Consider the following 14,451-nt stretch of genomic DNA (forward strand, 5'->3'; position numbering starts at 1 on the left):
TTTCAGCCTATGATATGCAATAGTCATGATGTTAACAAGACAAGGCTTAGTCTTGTGAAATGGAGGGCAGAGCTTAGCCCGATTAAAAAGCAAATAAATAGTACTAAAATAGAGCAATATTTGTGCAAAGAGGGAAATTGCTTAGTCCCATGCATATGGGGAGGCAAGGATTAGCCTCATGCAAATATGGAGGCAATGATTAGCCTCATGCAAGTAGGGAGGTAGGGATTATCCTCATGCAAGTAGGGAGGCAAGGATTAGCCTCATGTAAGTATGGAGGCAGGGATTAGCCTCATCTAAATAGGGAGGCAAGAATTAGCCTCATGCAGGTAGGGAGGCAAGGATTAGCCTCATGCAAGTATGGAGGCAAGGATTAGCCTCATACAAGTATGGAGGAAAGGATTAGCCTCATGCAAGTGTGGAGGCAGGGATTAGCCTCATGCAAATATAGAGGCAAGGATTAGCCTCGTGCAGATGTGGAAGCAAGGATTAGCCTAATGCAAATATGGTGGCATGGATTATCCTCATGCAGGTAGGGAGGCAAGGATTAGCCGCATGCAGGTAGGGAGGCAAGGATTAGCCTCATGCAGGTATGGAGGCAAGGATTAGCCTCATGCAAGTGTGGAGGCAGGGATTAGCCTCATGCAAGTATGGAGGCAGAGATTAGCCTCATGCAGGTAGGGGGCAAGGATTAGCCTCATGCAAGTGTGGAGGCAGGGATTAGCCTCATGCAAATATGGAAGCAAGGATTAGCCTCATGCAGATATGGAGGCAAGGGTTAGGCTCATGCAAATATGGAGGCAGAGATTAGCCTCATGCAAGTAGGGAGGCAAGGATTAGCCTCATGCAAGTATGGAGGCAAGGATTAGCCTCATGCAAGGAGCGAGTAGCAAATAAGAGTAGTGTATGTCTTAGCTAGAGATACATTCAGTGTCTGATGGCCGATGGATAGTGAATTTGCTTTGTGTATATATGTTTATGAGTGCTATCGTTACGTTAAATGTGCCTGCTTTCAAAGAAAAATTGTAAGTTTTGTGGGAGGAGGTTGGTTCGTGCTTTTGTTCGCTGGCCTTGCTTTGCTCCATCCTGGAAACCCTTTCGAGTTCCCCTGGGTAACACCTGACTGTTATGGAAATAGAGTTTTCAAAAAATATGCAATTGTTGATAAAATAGAGTTATTTCAGAAATTTATTGATACATTTAGATGAACTGGTGACTGTAACACGTCTCAAAGGCATTGCAACTCTCTTGTGTTGGAATTTTGAGGGCCATCCTCAAACTTCTGCCCCAGTTTAGTAGATGATCCTTCGGTTGTTTGCGGATAATGGATCTTGCTGAAACTTCTTCAGAATTTTGAGAATCCCCCGATTTCTTAACTGATTACTGACCGTCTGACACATGTTGGCGTAGGCTGGACTTGCTTCGGAATTTTGAGGACCCTCCTCAAAATTCTACCCCAGTTTCTGATCTTGGGGAAAATAAAATTTTTATTATGATATGACCGAACTCATAAGGCTGCCTACGTATCCCTTCTTAAATGGGAATTAGGTCAAGTGTAATTCAATTACATCATATGAGGAAATGTAAATAATTTAAGCATAGTATCTCTTGACTGCGTCTGAATTAATTGGTTTTGGCCAGATTTCTCCATCCATTTCTGCAAGTATGAGTGCTCCCCTTGTCAGCACCCTGTGAACCATGTACGGACCTTGCCAGTTGGGAGAAAATTTTCCTTTAGCTTAATTTTGATGTGGGAAGATCTTCTTCAGCACCAACTGACTCGGTGTAAATTGCCTTGATTTGACCCTTTTGTTGAAAGCTCTAGACATTCTGTTCTGATAAAATTGGCTGTGACACACTGCGTTCATCCTCTTTCCATCTATAAGGGCCAATTGCTCATAGCGGCTCCTTATCCGCTCTGCATCGCTGAGTTCGGCTTCCCGCATGACTCTTAAAGAAGGAATCTCTACCTCGGCTGGGATGACGGCCTCGGTACCATAAACCAGCATGTAGGGAGTTACCTCGGTTGATGTGCAAACTGTAGTGTGGTATCCCAATAAAGCAAAAGGTAGCTTCTCATGCCATTGTTTGTGGTTCTCTACCATTTTTCTTAGTATCTTCTTGATGTTTTTGTTGGCAGCTTCTACGGCTCTATTCATCTGAGGTCTATAGGCTATAGAATTCTTGTGCTTGATTTTGAAAGTTTCACACATAGCTTTCATCAGATCACTGTTGAGATTGGCGACATTATCAATGACAATGGATTCGGGAACACCGAATCGGTAGACAATTCGATCCTTGACAAAATCTGCGACAACTTTCTTGGTTATAGCTTTGTAGGACGCAGCCTCTACCAATTTTGTGAAGTAATCAATGGCTACCAGAATAAACCTGTGTCCGTTTGAAGCAGTGGGCTCAATCGAACCAATAACATCCATTCCCCAAGCGGCGAATGGCCAAGGTGAGCTTGTTGCATTGAGCTTGTTTGGCGGCACTTTTATCATGTCGGCATGCACTTGGCATTGAAAGCATTTGCAGACATACTAGATGCAATTTGTCTCTATTATCATCCAAAAGTAACCGGCCCTAAGTATCTTCTTAGCCAAGACAAAACCATTCATGTGCGGGCCACAGGTCCCGACATATACATCCTCAAGTAGCTTAGAAGCTTCCTTTGCGTCGACACATCTTAGCAAACCCAAATCAGAAGTTCTCCTGTACAAGTTTCCTCCGCTGTGGAAGAACTGATTGGACAATCTCCGGAGTGTGCGCTTCTGAGTGTGGTTTGCATGCTCCGGATATTCTCCCTTTGACAAATATTCCCTGATGTCATGGAACCAAGGCTTTCCATCTGTTTCTTCTTCGACATGAGCACAATATGCCGGTTGATTATGGATCCTCACCGGAATGTGATCAATATAATTCTTATCTGGATGTTGTATCATAGATGACAAGGTGGCCAATGCATCAGTAAACTCATTCTGAATTCTGGGCACATGTCGGAATTCTATCTTCGTGAACCTCTTTCTCAATTCCTACACATGGTGCAGATATGGCAATATCTTGGAATTCTTGGTGTCCCACTCTCCTTTTACCTAGTGCACGAGCAAATTTGAATCACCGATCACCAACAACTCCTGAATGTTCATGTCGATTGCCATGTTGAGCCGTAGTATACAAGCTTCATACTCCACCATGTTATTGGTGCAGGAAAATCTGAGTTTAGCATATACCGAATAATGTTGACCCGTTTTTGATACCAAGAATGCTCCAATACCCACTCTTTTGAAATTTGCTGCTCCATCAAAGAACATCCTCCAACTGTCGTATGCTTCGGTAATGTCTTCTCCTACAAATGATACTTCTTCATCAGGAAAATACATTTTCAAGGGTTCGTATTCTCCTCCCACCGGATTTTCGGCAAGGTGATATGCCAATGCTTGTCCCTTGACCGCCTTTTGAGTTATGTAGACGATGTCGAACTCACTCAACATATCTTCCATTTGGCCAACTTTCCAGTTGGCATGGGTTTTTGGAATATGTACTTCAGAGGGTCCATCCTGGATATGAGATATGTAGTGTAGGCACAGAAGTAATGCCTCAATTCTGAGCTATCCAGGTCAAAGCACATCAAGTGTATTCAAGTAGAGAGTACCGTGCTTCATAAGGTGTGAACTTCTTACTCAAGTAATATATGGCTTGCTCCTTTCTTCTTGTCTCATCATGTTGTCCCAAAACACATCTGAAGGCTCCATCCAATATAGATAGATAGAGTAGCAAAGGTCGTCTTGGTTCTGGTGGGAACAGAACTGTGGCATGGACAGGTACTCCTTAATCTTGCCAAAAGCTTTCTGACAATCCTCTGTCTAGCTTGTTTCGGCATCTTTCCTCAACATCTTGAAGATGGGTTCACATATGACTGTAGACTGTGCTATGAAGCGACTAATATAGTTGAGACGTCCTAGGAAGCTCATCACGTCCTTTTTGCTCTTAGGCGGTGGTAACTCCTAAATAGCCTTGACTTTAGATGGATCCAGCTCGATCCCTCGACGACTGACGATGAATCCCAATAATTTTCCTATGGGAACCCCGAATGCACACTTTGCGGGATTCAGTTTCAAATTGTACCTCCTTAGCATGTCAAAGAACTTTCTCAGGTCCGCTATGTGATCTGCGGCCCTTTTGGATTTGATAATGACATCATCCACATACACCTCTATTTCTTTGTGGATCATGTCATGGAAGATAGTTGTTATGTCTCTCATGTAAGTAGCCCCAGCGTTCTTCAGTTCGAATGGCATCAGCTTGTAACAGTATACACCCCAAGGTATAATAAAAGCTATCTTCTCCGCATCTTCTTCATCCGTCCAAATCTGGTGATAGCCCGCGAAGCAATCCGCAAAGGATTGGAGTTCATGCTTGGCATAGTTGTCGATCAAAATGTGTATGTTCGGTAGTGGGAAGTCTTCCTTGGGACTCGCTCTATTTAAATCCCGATAGTCAACACATACTCTGACCTTCCCATCCTTCTTCGAAACTGGCACGATGTTAGCTAACCAGGTTGGGTACTCAACCACCCTGAGAAATTTGGCTTTGATCTGCTTGGTAACTTCCTCTTTGATTTTCAGGCTCATGTCTGGTTTGAACTTTCGGAGTTTCTGCTTGACTGGCGGACACATGGGACTAGTAGGCAACTTGTGAGCCACTATAGACGTGCTCAAGCCGGTCATGTCATTATATGACCATGCGAAAATATCCTCATACTCTTTTAGGAAGCGGATGTACTCTTCCTTCTCTATTGGTAATAAGTAAATACTGATGCGAGTCTTCTTGACGGTCTAGGCGTCTCCCAAATTTACTGCTTCGGTCTCGTCCAGGTTGGACTTAGGCTTATTCTTAAAGTTTTCAACCTCCCTGGCAATTTCCTCGGGTAGTTCATCTTCTTCGTCTGAATCACTATTCTCATGTTGTGTTGCCTCATTACATGTCATAGTCACAGGTTCATCAAGAAAAGTAATAATAACGCTGTAGAAAGAAAAGTGTAAAAATAGTAATGAATAATAAAGAGCAAATGCATTTGATTAAAACTGAAAAATCATCCAGACAAGTACGGCTCGATGAATCGAGCATTTATTTTGAAACAAAATTACGGGAAATCTTAAATGCCTAGAATGGCTATAAAAGTAAAATCTGCCAAGCTATCTAGGGACTCGGCGGGCTCGAGATGGTGTAGCGGTCCAATCCTGAGAATGGCTCCTTTTTTAACGGTTTGAATGGTGAGGCCTTCTTCCTCCTCCTCCTCAATTATGGCACTACAGTCCATGTTCTCATCCTCCAAGAACAAATTCTTCAACCCAACTAGTGCTTCCTCTTCTGTAGTACCCCATATCGTATCAACTAGGTGAAAAGCTTGTTCCAAGTGTGGCACTAGTTGCTCGAGAGGGTAGTACGGTCCACGCCATGGAGGCGACCAATTTCTATACTCTTGCCATGTGTACTGGTATTCTACCCCAAAGCTTTCTACCATGATTTTTCATTGTATTGGTTTGGTGATACCTTGGAGGTTTTTTCCCAATCCTTTACCGGGTTCATATCCTGACCAAGCTAGTATACTTTTTATTTTACTACTCCGCCATTTATATTTCTCGACGACATTGAAGGTTTCCCCTCCTAGCCTTTTTCTATGTCCAATAGCCGAGATGGATTGACTAGTGTAAATGGGGTTACTCCCATCGCCGTGAATGATCACCTCCTGACGATTCCATTCAAATTTCACAGCTTGATATAGTGTGGAAGGCACAGCTCCAGTGACATGGATCTATGGCCGGCCCAACAGAAGATTATATAAGGCTAGTATGTCAAGCACCTGAAACTCGACGTCGAACCAAGTTGGCCCCATTTGCAAGCAAAGATTGATTTTCCCGATCGTGGCCCTTTGGGACCCATCGAAAGCTTTCACGTTCATGCTTCCTGCCCGTATTTCATGGAAACCTTTCTCTAATCTTTTTAGAGTGTCCAATGGACAAATATTTAGGCTTGAACCTCCATCAACCAAGACCCTGGCAATGAATTTGTCTTCAAATTGTACTGTAATGTGCAATGCCCGATTGTGATTCAACGCCTCAGGCGGTAGCTCATCTTCGTGGAATATAATCTTATGAATTTCTAGTACTTGCCCCACCATATTGTCCATTTCTCCACTAGTGATGTTATTGGGTACATAAGCTTCGATCAGTACTTTCATTAAAGTTGCCTCTAAATTTTGCAACAATGACAGGATAAATATCTGAGCTGGGGTTTTGTTCAGATGGTCAACGACGGAATGCTCCTTTGCTTGTACTTTCATCCCCAGGTCATTCAGCCTTATCTCAATGATAGGCTGCCTGGTAGTGGCATCTTTACTTGAACCTCCCAAATATTCGATTGTATAGACCCTTCCAGTTCTAGTCATTCCTTGTGCAGTGTCAGATTCCTCTACCTTGGCCTTCCCTTTTCGCCGAGCCTCGACAACATATTTGAGTTGAATGGAGGTGTGATGATACTGTCACAGTGAAAGGTGTGACCACTTCTACTTCAAATGGAGCAAGGGTGGTTGCAGGCGGAGCCACCTCCATTTCTAATGGAGCTAATGCAGTTACCTCAACCTCGATTGGTGACTGAGTATGTACCACAATAGGAGTAAGTGTGACTACAACTTTAAAGTCATCACCTTCTCGAATAAGCCCAATCGATCCCTCAGGGTCCCATTCTTCATTCGTCTCTATCACATATACACCATCACCTCTATGATCAGGGAGGGGGTTATCGCGGACATTAGGTGCGGTTTCCTTTGCCTGTATGACCTTGTTGTCAATTAATGTCTGGATCTTATCCTTCAATCTTCGACACTCAGCAATGGTGTTCCCCTTTATATCAGAATGGTACACACAAGTTTTGTTCGGATTGACCCATTGGGATGGGTTTTCTAATGCCACAACGGGAACATGAGTGACGTAACCCACGACTTTTAACCTTTCATACAATTGGTTGATGGGCTCAGCAATGGCGATGTATTGTTTGGGTGGCTTGCGGTTGAAATTGGGTCTTGGTCTTGGAAAGTTTTGGCGAGTTGGAGGTGACTGGAAATGGGATGGTTGGAAGCTATAGGTGTGGTAGATAGTGGCTGGTTAGGAATATCTGGGAGATGAGGGTTTATATGTGGGTGGTGGTGCTTGGTACGTGGGTGGAGGTGTTTGATATGTGGGTGAAGGTGTTTGATATGTGAGTAGAGGTGTTTGGTATATGGGTGGAGGTGTTTAATATGTAAGTGGAGATTTCGGGCCTTGGGCCACCATTACTGCCCTAACGTCTCTCTTCTTTGATATGCCGCCTGATTGTAATGCCTTATTTATGGCCTGTAATGCCTCAAAATTCGTTACCCTACCGCTCTTGATTCCTTCCTCAGTCTTTTTTCCTAGTTTGATGATATCAGAGAATTTATAATTTTCGATAACCATCAACCTTTCATAATATTGCGGATCATGTGCTCTGATGAAGAATTTGTTCATCTGTTCTTCGTCCAAAGATGGCCTGACCTTGGCCGCTTCCGACCTCCAACGAGTAGCATACTCACGGAAAGTCTCAGTAGGTTTCTTCTTAAGATTCTGAATGTAGAAAACATCTGGTGCGTTCTCTGTATTGAACCTGAACCGGTCCATGAAATCTGACGCCATACTTACCCTATTAGACCATTTCTTGGGATCTTGGCTAATGTACTAGGACAAAGCATCCCTAGTAAGACTCCTCATAAAGAGTTTCATTCGGATCTTTTCGTCTTTCCCAACCTCGACAAGTTTATCGCAATAAGTCCTCAGATGAAACCTGGGATCTCCCGTGCCGTCGAACATCTCAAACTTAGAGGTTTGTACCCCTTTGGTTGTTCCACATCTGGCTATATGCATAGGTCTTCATAATTCAAACCTTCTATTCCTTTGCCACCTTCGACACCTTGAACTTGGCTTGTCAACTTCTTGAGTTCTTCAGCCATGTTTTTAATGAGCAGGTCCTTTTTGGAGGATTCTGGTGTATAAGAGATGGGTTGGATGGAATGAGGTACGGTTTCTACGTATATATGGTTGCTTTGATGGGTGCCAGGGACTTGGGTGTAGTGATGGTCATTGGTGAAGTTTTCAGGATCGAGAATGTGTTGTGGTGTGTTTTGGGGAGTGTGGTAAGTGGTGGTTGGTGGGTACTGAATTGGTTGATGGTGATGTTGTGGCGGAGTCGGTATTGGCAATAGATTGAGATTTTGGGGTGGAGTTGCATATTGATTTGGTGCGGGAGGATTTTATGGATGTTGGTTTTGTGTGTTTTGGGGAGGTGCTGGGTTTTTTGTGTTCTGTTGGTTGATGTTGGGGACATTCAGGGTGAGTGACAAGTTTGCCAAGTTGCGAACCTGCTCAAGTTATCCTTGCAATTCCAATATCTTTTGTTCCAATCTCAAGACTAGATCATTTTGGGCCGGAGTACTACGGCCATATGAGGTTTCTGCATTCTCAACATTCTCCTTTCGGATACCACTTAAGTCGTCCATTTTTGCTTTTCCTCTGCCTTTTGTGTTGCTTGGAGGAGGAGGAGGTGGAGGGCCTCTAGATCTGGTGTGGTATGCTGACGAGGCCAGTATGAGTGAACCAACCTAAGGGGATGGGAATAATCAAAATAAGCAAAGACAAAAGGTAACAAGTCAGTGAGGATTCTAAAGTGTTTGCAGTATTTAAACACATATTGCGGAAATGTAAATTCATGTCCTACTTTGGGAACCTCGTTGTGCCTGAGGTAGGCCTAGCGACAAATAAATTTGGAGAACTTTAAATGCCAATAAATGCTTCATTTCATAATATAAAAATAGACGAATCCCAAAACGACACTAAGATAATAAAAAATAAGTCACTACTGGCAGTTGGCCTTATTGCATTTTAGGAAAGCAAATAAATCTAGCCTATTTGGTCCCAGAAGGACCTTCCTTGGGCTGAATGCTCTCGTTGATCAAATCCTCCAGTTCGCGTAGGTTCATTAGTAAGAATGCCTTTGCCAAATGTCCTCCTTTGTTTCCCTCAGCATTCTGGCAGTCGATGACTCTCTTCCTCACTTTTCCTTCCAATTCCAACAGGCTGTATTCCAGATATTCTAGTTTTTCGATAGATTTGGCGGCCCTCTCTTTCCATTCATTGATTTGGTCATCTGATGGAAGATTCCTCCACCTGTCTAGCAAGAGTGAGGGTGTGTTAACCATACCTAAGCTGGGGACCTCGTTCTTCATTTTCTACAAAATAAAGGGGTTAGGCCTTTCTCCCCCACCAGACTCGACTATTTATACATTCATGATTAACATATTGGCATTTAGTTCTCCAAATTAATGCACAAAACGTGGTTGTATCCTTTGGGATTATGGAAACCCTGGTGGATTTTGGATAAGGCTTATCTTAAAAGATCATTATGTGGACAACATAACTAATCCGACTAGGTTTGACCATGATGCATGCACAATTTCGATTAGAGTAAGGCTACTATGGGATTTTAGACTGGTACCCTCAAGCGTACAACTTGAGAGGGAAAGGCACGGAACTGTCGACTGCACCGCTAATCGACTGGTTTTACCGCAAATAAGCCTTTTCGAATTTAAGGGTAATAAATAGAAAGAGCGCAACCACTCATTAAGCGTTGCTAAAGGATTTGATATACACGAGTGGAATGTGATGTGGAACATGATATATGCAACAATAAATAATATGTAGTCAAGTATTTGCACGTAGGAAAAATAAATACAATATTTAAATGATTGGAATACAGTTATGGAAAAAGAAAATAAAGAGACAAGTCAGTTTCAGGAATAAAGAATTATGAAGGCTTAAAAGAAAATAGGCAGTTAAATTCAAATAAGGGGAAAGGGTACGAGATAAAGCATGCTTGGAATAATTCACAAAAGATAAGTTTGTTATGGTAAGAGCCTAAAGGTATCCCCAGCAGAGTCGTCATGCTGTCGCGCCCCCTTTTCCCTATGCGGAGAGAAGTCCGAGTTTCGACATTCATGGGGGTAATAACTCATTTTCTTTTGGGAATTTAGGTTTTGAAGAGTCGCCACCTAACGCATCATGGTGCATTAGGGCACCAGAGTGATTAACTCTTGGATTGATTTTCATTACCCAAGATTTAGGGTAAGGGCTCAAAATAACCTTGAGGGGAAGGTATTAGGCACCCCTTTCGGTCCACAACAGTGGGTCCCGACCGAACTTATACTTATGAACTAGTCCATTAACAAATAAATAGTTTTAAACACATACTTACAAATAAGAGTAGGTTTGGACATTACATGACTCAAATAATGAGACAAAGGAAAAGCTTAAACAAATTGTATATATATAGGAAAAGTTTAAGCAAAGGAACTTTTTGGGAAGGAGGGGTCCTAGGTTGGTTAGCCTACAGGATCATCCCATGCAATGTCCGGTAAACACTCCTCAATGAGGGGATACACGTGGTATTAGCGCATAGTCATCATATCCATATCTACCTTTCCCACCCCTTAACGGTTATTAAAGCGAGTGTTGGTTAGCGATCTCTATTGCGTGTTGTTACCCGTCCCTTCTTAATAGTCCTGAGGGAGGTTAGGACCTCTACCTATGGCAGTTCTAGACAGACCCCTAAGGTTTAAAGGATAAATACTAAGGTGAAAAGCAAGAACACATAGGACTTCAACCAATAAAAGCATGAAATAGCAGATTAGAGGCTCAGGTTCACCTCCACAGATAATGCATGTAAACAGCACAACTCAAACACAAACAAGGGCAGTTTTATTAGACAGGATCATAAGACATGTTGTCTAGGTGAGTATCAGAACATAAAAGATATGCAGATTGGTTAATAACTCATAAGAAGGGGCCCATCAATTTGCCTACTGATTTTAAGCCTGTTAAACATTAAGCAGCAAACACAAAGAGGAAGATTTTAGACTTATAAGATTTGGTTACCTAAGGTTTGCCTAGGCGTGGGACAGTGCATAGTTGTTACCAAAATTATTAAAGAAAACTGTTATAAATTGTTTTACCTAATCATGACGTTCTAGGTGTCACAAAATACAAGATCACTACCAATTTGTTTAAAAACAGGGTGAGACTATTTATATCCCTTTTCATGCATTAGTAGTTTAATTGGGTGTAGTCTGAGTGGGTGTGAACGATATCCTAAAACAGGGTATCTAATATGCACACAAAGTGATTTATCTATAGGATTCCTAAAGCAGGATTTCTAAATGCATAACATGATTGCAGAGTTTTCTAAAGCAGGATTTCTAGATGCTGAAAACAGTATACATGAAACCTAGGAGCATGGTATCTAATGCATGATATGCTTTGCATATATTGGTCCTAAACATGAATTCTAATGCACATACAAAAAATATAAACCTAAAGCATGTTTTCTACCCTTCGATAACATGTGTAGCTACTCTTCCCTTTTCACTAGCTAGCCCCAATATTCGTTTACAATAATTATTAAAAACCAGTTGAATAAATTACATAAATAGATAAGGAAAAATAAGAAGTTACACTATAGGGAGCCTGAAGCAGGCCCAGATTTCATAACCTCAAATGTCCAAGTGTTTCATAGCCTTTTCATGTCTGGGTGCGTCAGAGTTCCCTAAGGACCTCAAGGATCCCGGACAGTGCTCGTACCCAGATTTCATAACCAGAACTGAGTAAGTGCAGTGTGGAAGAGCCAGCTCCAGTGCATCAGAGTTCAGAGGGATCTCACAGGAATCCTAAAGCAGTTACACACTGGAGGGGCAGAACTTATGGACCTAAGAGTAGAGTGAGAGTGCTTGACATAGTTTTGAAAAGGTTTTAATAGGAAAGCAGTATTTGAAAAAGACTCAGTTGAAATAGTTTTATAAAATAAGAGAGTTTGTTCAGTAAAAATAGTTTTGACAAGAGTTGTGTAATCAAACAAACATCATATCAAACATATAGCCAAGACAGATTCAGCAACACTCAAATAATAGTCCTTCACACAAGGGTGATGGGAGTTGGGGAAACATAGAGCACATAGTATACAAGATCATAACAGTTCTTGTGGGGGTTTATGGTATTAGGGTATAGCTAGTGGTACCGACACAGTATGAATTTCAGAATCAGACATTTAAAGTGACAGATCAGTTTGCAAAGTAAATGCATATCAAAATTGGATAACAAGTAGACAAGCATTCAAAACAGGGTAGAGTCACATTGAGACAGACTACCAGGGGAGTAGAACATGTTCTGAAATGCCATAAGAGCGTTAGACTAGCACGCTAGATGAAGCAGTAATGTAAACATGTCAATTACATATTGAACAACAGAACCATAAATAGAAACAAATTAGAAACATGATAAACTGAAGCAGTAAAAGAAACATATTGGTTTTGGGACTTGAATTGAAATCAGAACATACCAGTAAAAAGATAGCAAACACAAAGTGAAGAATAGGAGAGCACAATAATAAGCCTTGGCTTGCAGCCGGCTAACTCAGAATAATAGCAAGTAACCAAAGAAAGAGAGCAGAAAAGTTTTGAGTGTGAGAGAGTTTGAACTAATGTGTTTGTCTGTGTTGACTGTTAATGAGAGAGCATATATATAGTAGTTTGAAACTAGGTAAAATAAGGTAAGAATCACAACTGTATAGTAATTATGGACTCAGAACCAATTAGAGCAAAATCAGTACAAGTACTCCCTTAATTAAGGGAATCAATTCAAACGGTAAGAAAATGTAGCAAATAAGGAAAGAAATCAATGTGTAAATGGAGCATAACAAACAAGGTAATAATTCAAACATAGTAGGCACAGAGTAAACAATTAGGGCTAGGTTCATAAGGTTCTAATTAAGGAAATAATATAAGAATCAATTAACAGTATAGTCGGCCATGTAATAAGACAAGAAGTAAATTAAAGGTTGGAAATCAGTAAAGAATATTACCATAGGAAATCAGTAAAGGGTATCAATCACATAAAATTAGGGATTCAATTAGAAATAGTACTATTTAGAGGAAATTACCACAAATTTCTGTCAATAAACAAAGTAAACATAATATAGGCGGGAGAAGCAAAATCAGAAATCCTAATGAGCATAAAGAGGGGTAGAAAATCACAAAAACTCAGAACATATGCATAAGAAACACACCTGCGCACAAATTAGACGAGCAAATAAGCAAAAACAGTCTTAGAACCCAGGATTAAAACCAAAAAATTAGGGTTCTTAACATAGTTAGTCATGTAAAAGTGAAAACTTAACTAAATCGTTTTGTAAAAATTGTAGAATAACACTTAAAATCAGAGAAAAGTCATTTTGAAGAGGATTAAGAAACCCTAGCTATGAAGATGAAGAGACGTTTTGAAAAACAATCGGAAAGATTCTCATGGAAAACAGTAAAATAACTCAAAATACTCTGTGATCTGTTACAGATCTTAGAGTCAAGATATGAAATTAGGGTTTCAGAGAGAGATAACCTAGATATAGAGATATTCCGGCTTAGAAGCCATAGATCCAGACGGAAAATAGAAAGATCTTACTCAGACGGGCCAAGATGGCCTGAGAACGGTGAGCACATGCCCAGGGGGGAAGAGAACAACCACTGGTCCCTTGAGGACCTCAAAGATGGCAAGAATCCGGGCATGGGGGAGCCATAGAGACTAGGGGTGGTAGAGAACTACCATTAATACCGGCGAGCCAACGGTCGGCGAGTAGGAGTCATGGTTTAACAGAGAAAGCTTGAGAGAGAATGAGAGGGTGTGACGATGGACAGTGATGAGAGAATGAGTGTTGGGGGGTATAGTCTTAGGTTAATTTAGGAAAGAGTGAATCTGGGCCGTTGATCAATTTTGATCAACGACCAAGATTATATCAGGTCTGGGCGAGGTAGATTTAGGAATTGGGCTTTGGAGTATTGGGCTGATTTAATTGAGGTTTGGGGCTAGTTTAATTGGCTAAAATTGAAATAGGATGGGCTATTTGTTAAATACCCAATTTAAATTAATTAAAATAGTTTGTAAAATAGCTAATAATTATAAAAATCAATTTCGTGCATAGAAAATAGTTTTAAATGATTATTTAGTATTTTAAAATACAAATGACTAATTTCTAGTAAAAAATAGTACAAAATTATATGTTTGGGCTACAATTGCAAAGTTATTACAATTATAGCCTAAAGATGCCAATTTGGCTAATTATAGAATAATTTGGTCTTAATAAGACCATAAGTAATAAATTAAATCAAGAAACATTTTTGAAATCATTTGTGATGAAATTTTGTAATTATTTATTGGGAAATAAAATGCTGGATAAATTAATAAAAATATAGGAAAATTATGAAAAATTATCAATTACTATTAATGCATGATTTTGAAGCTATATATGCAAATTTAAAATATTTTTGGAAAAAATTGGGTA

Source organism: Nicotiana sylvestris, chromosome 11, assembly GCF_000393655.2.
Source record: "Nicotiana sylvestris chromosome 11, ASM39365v2, whole genome shotgun sequence".
In the NCBI taxonomy this organism is placed as follows: Eukaryota; Viridiplantae; Streptophyta; class Magnoliopsida; order Solanales; family Solanaceae; genus Nicotiana; species Nicotiana sylvestris.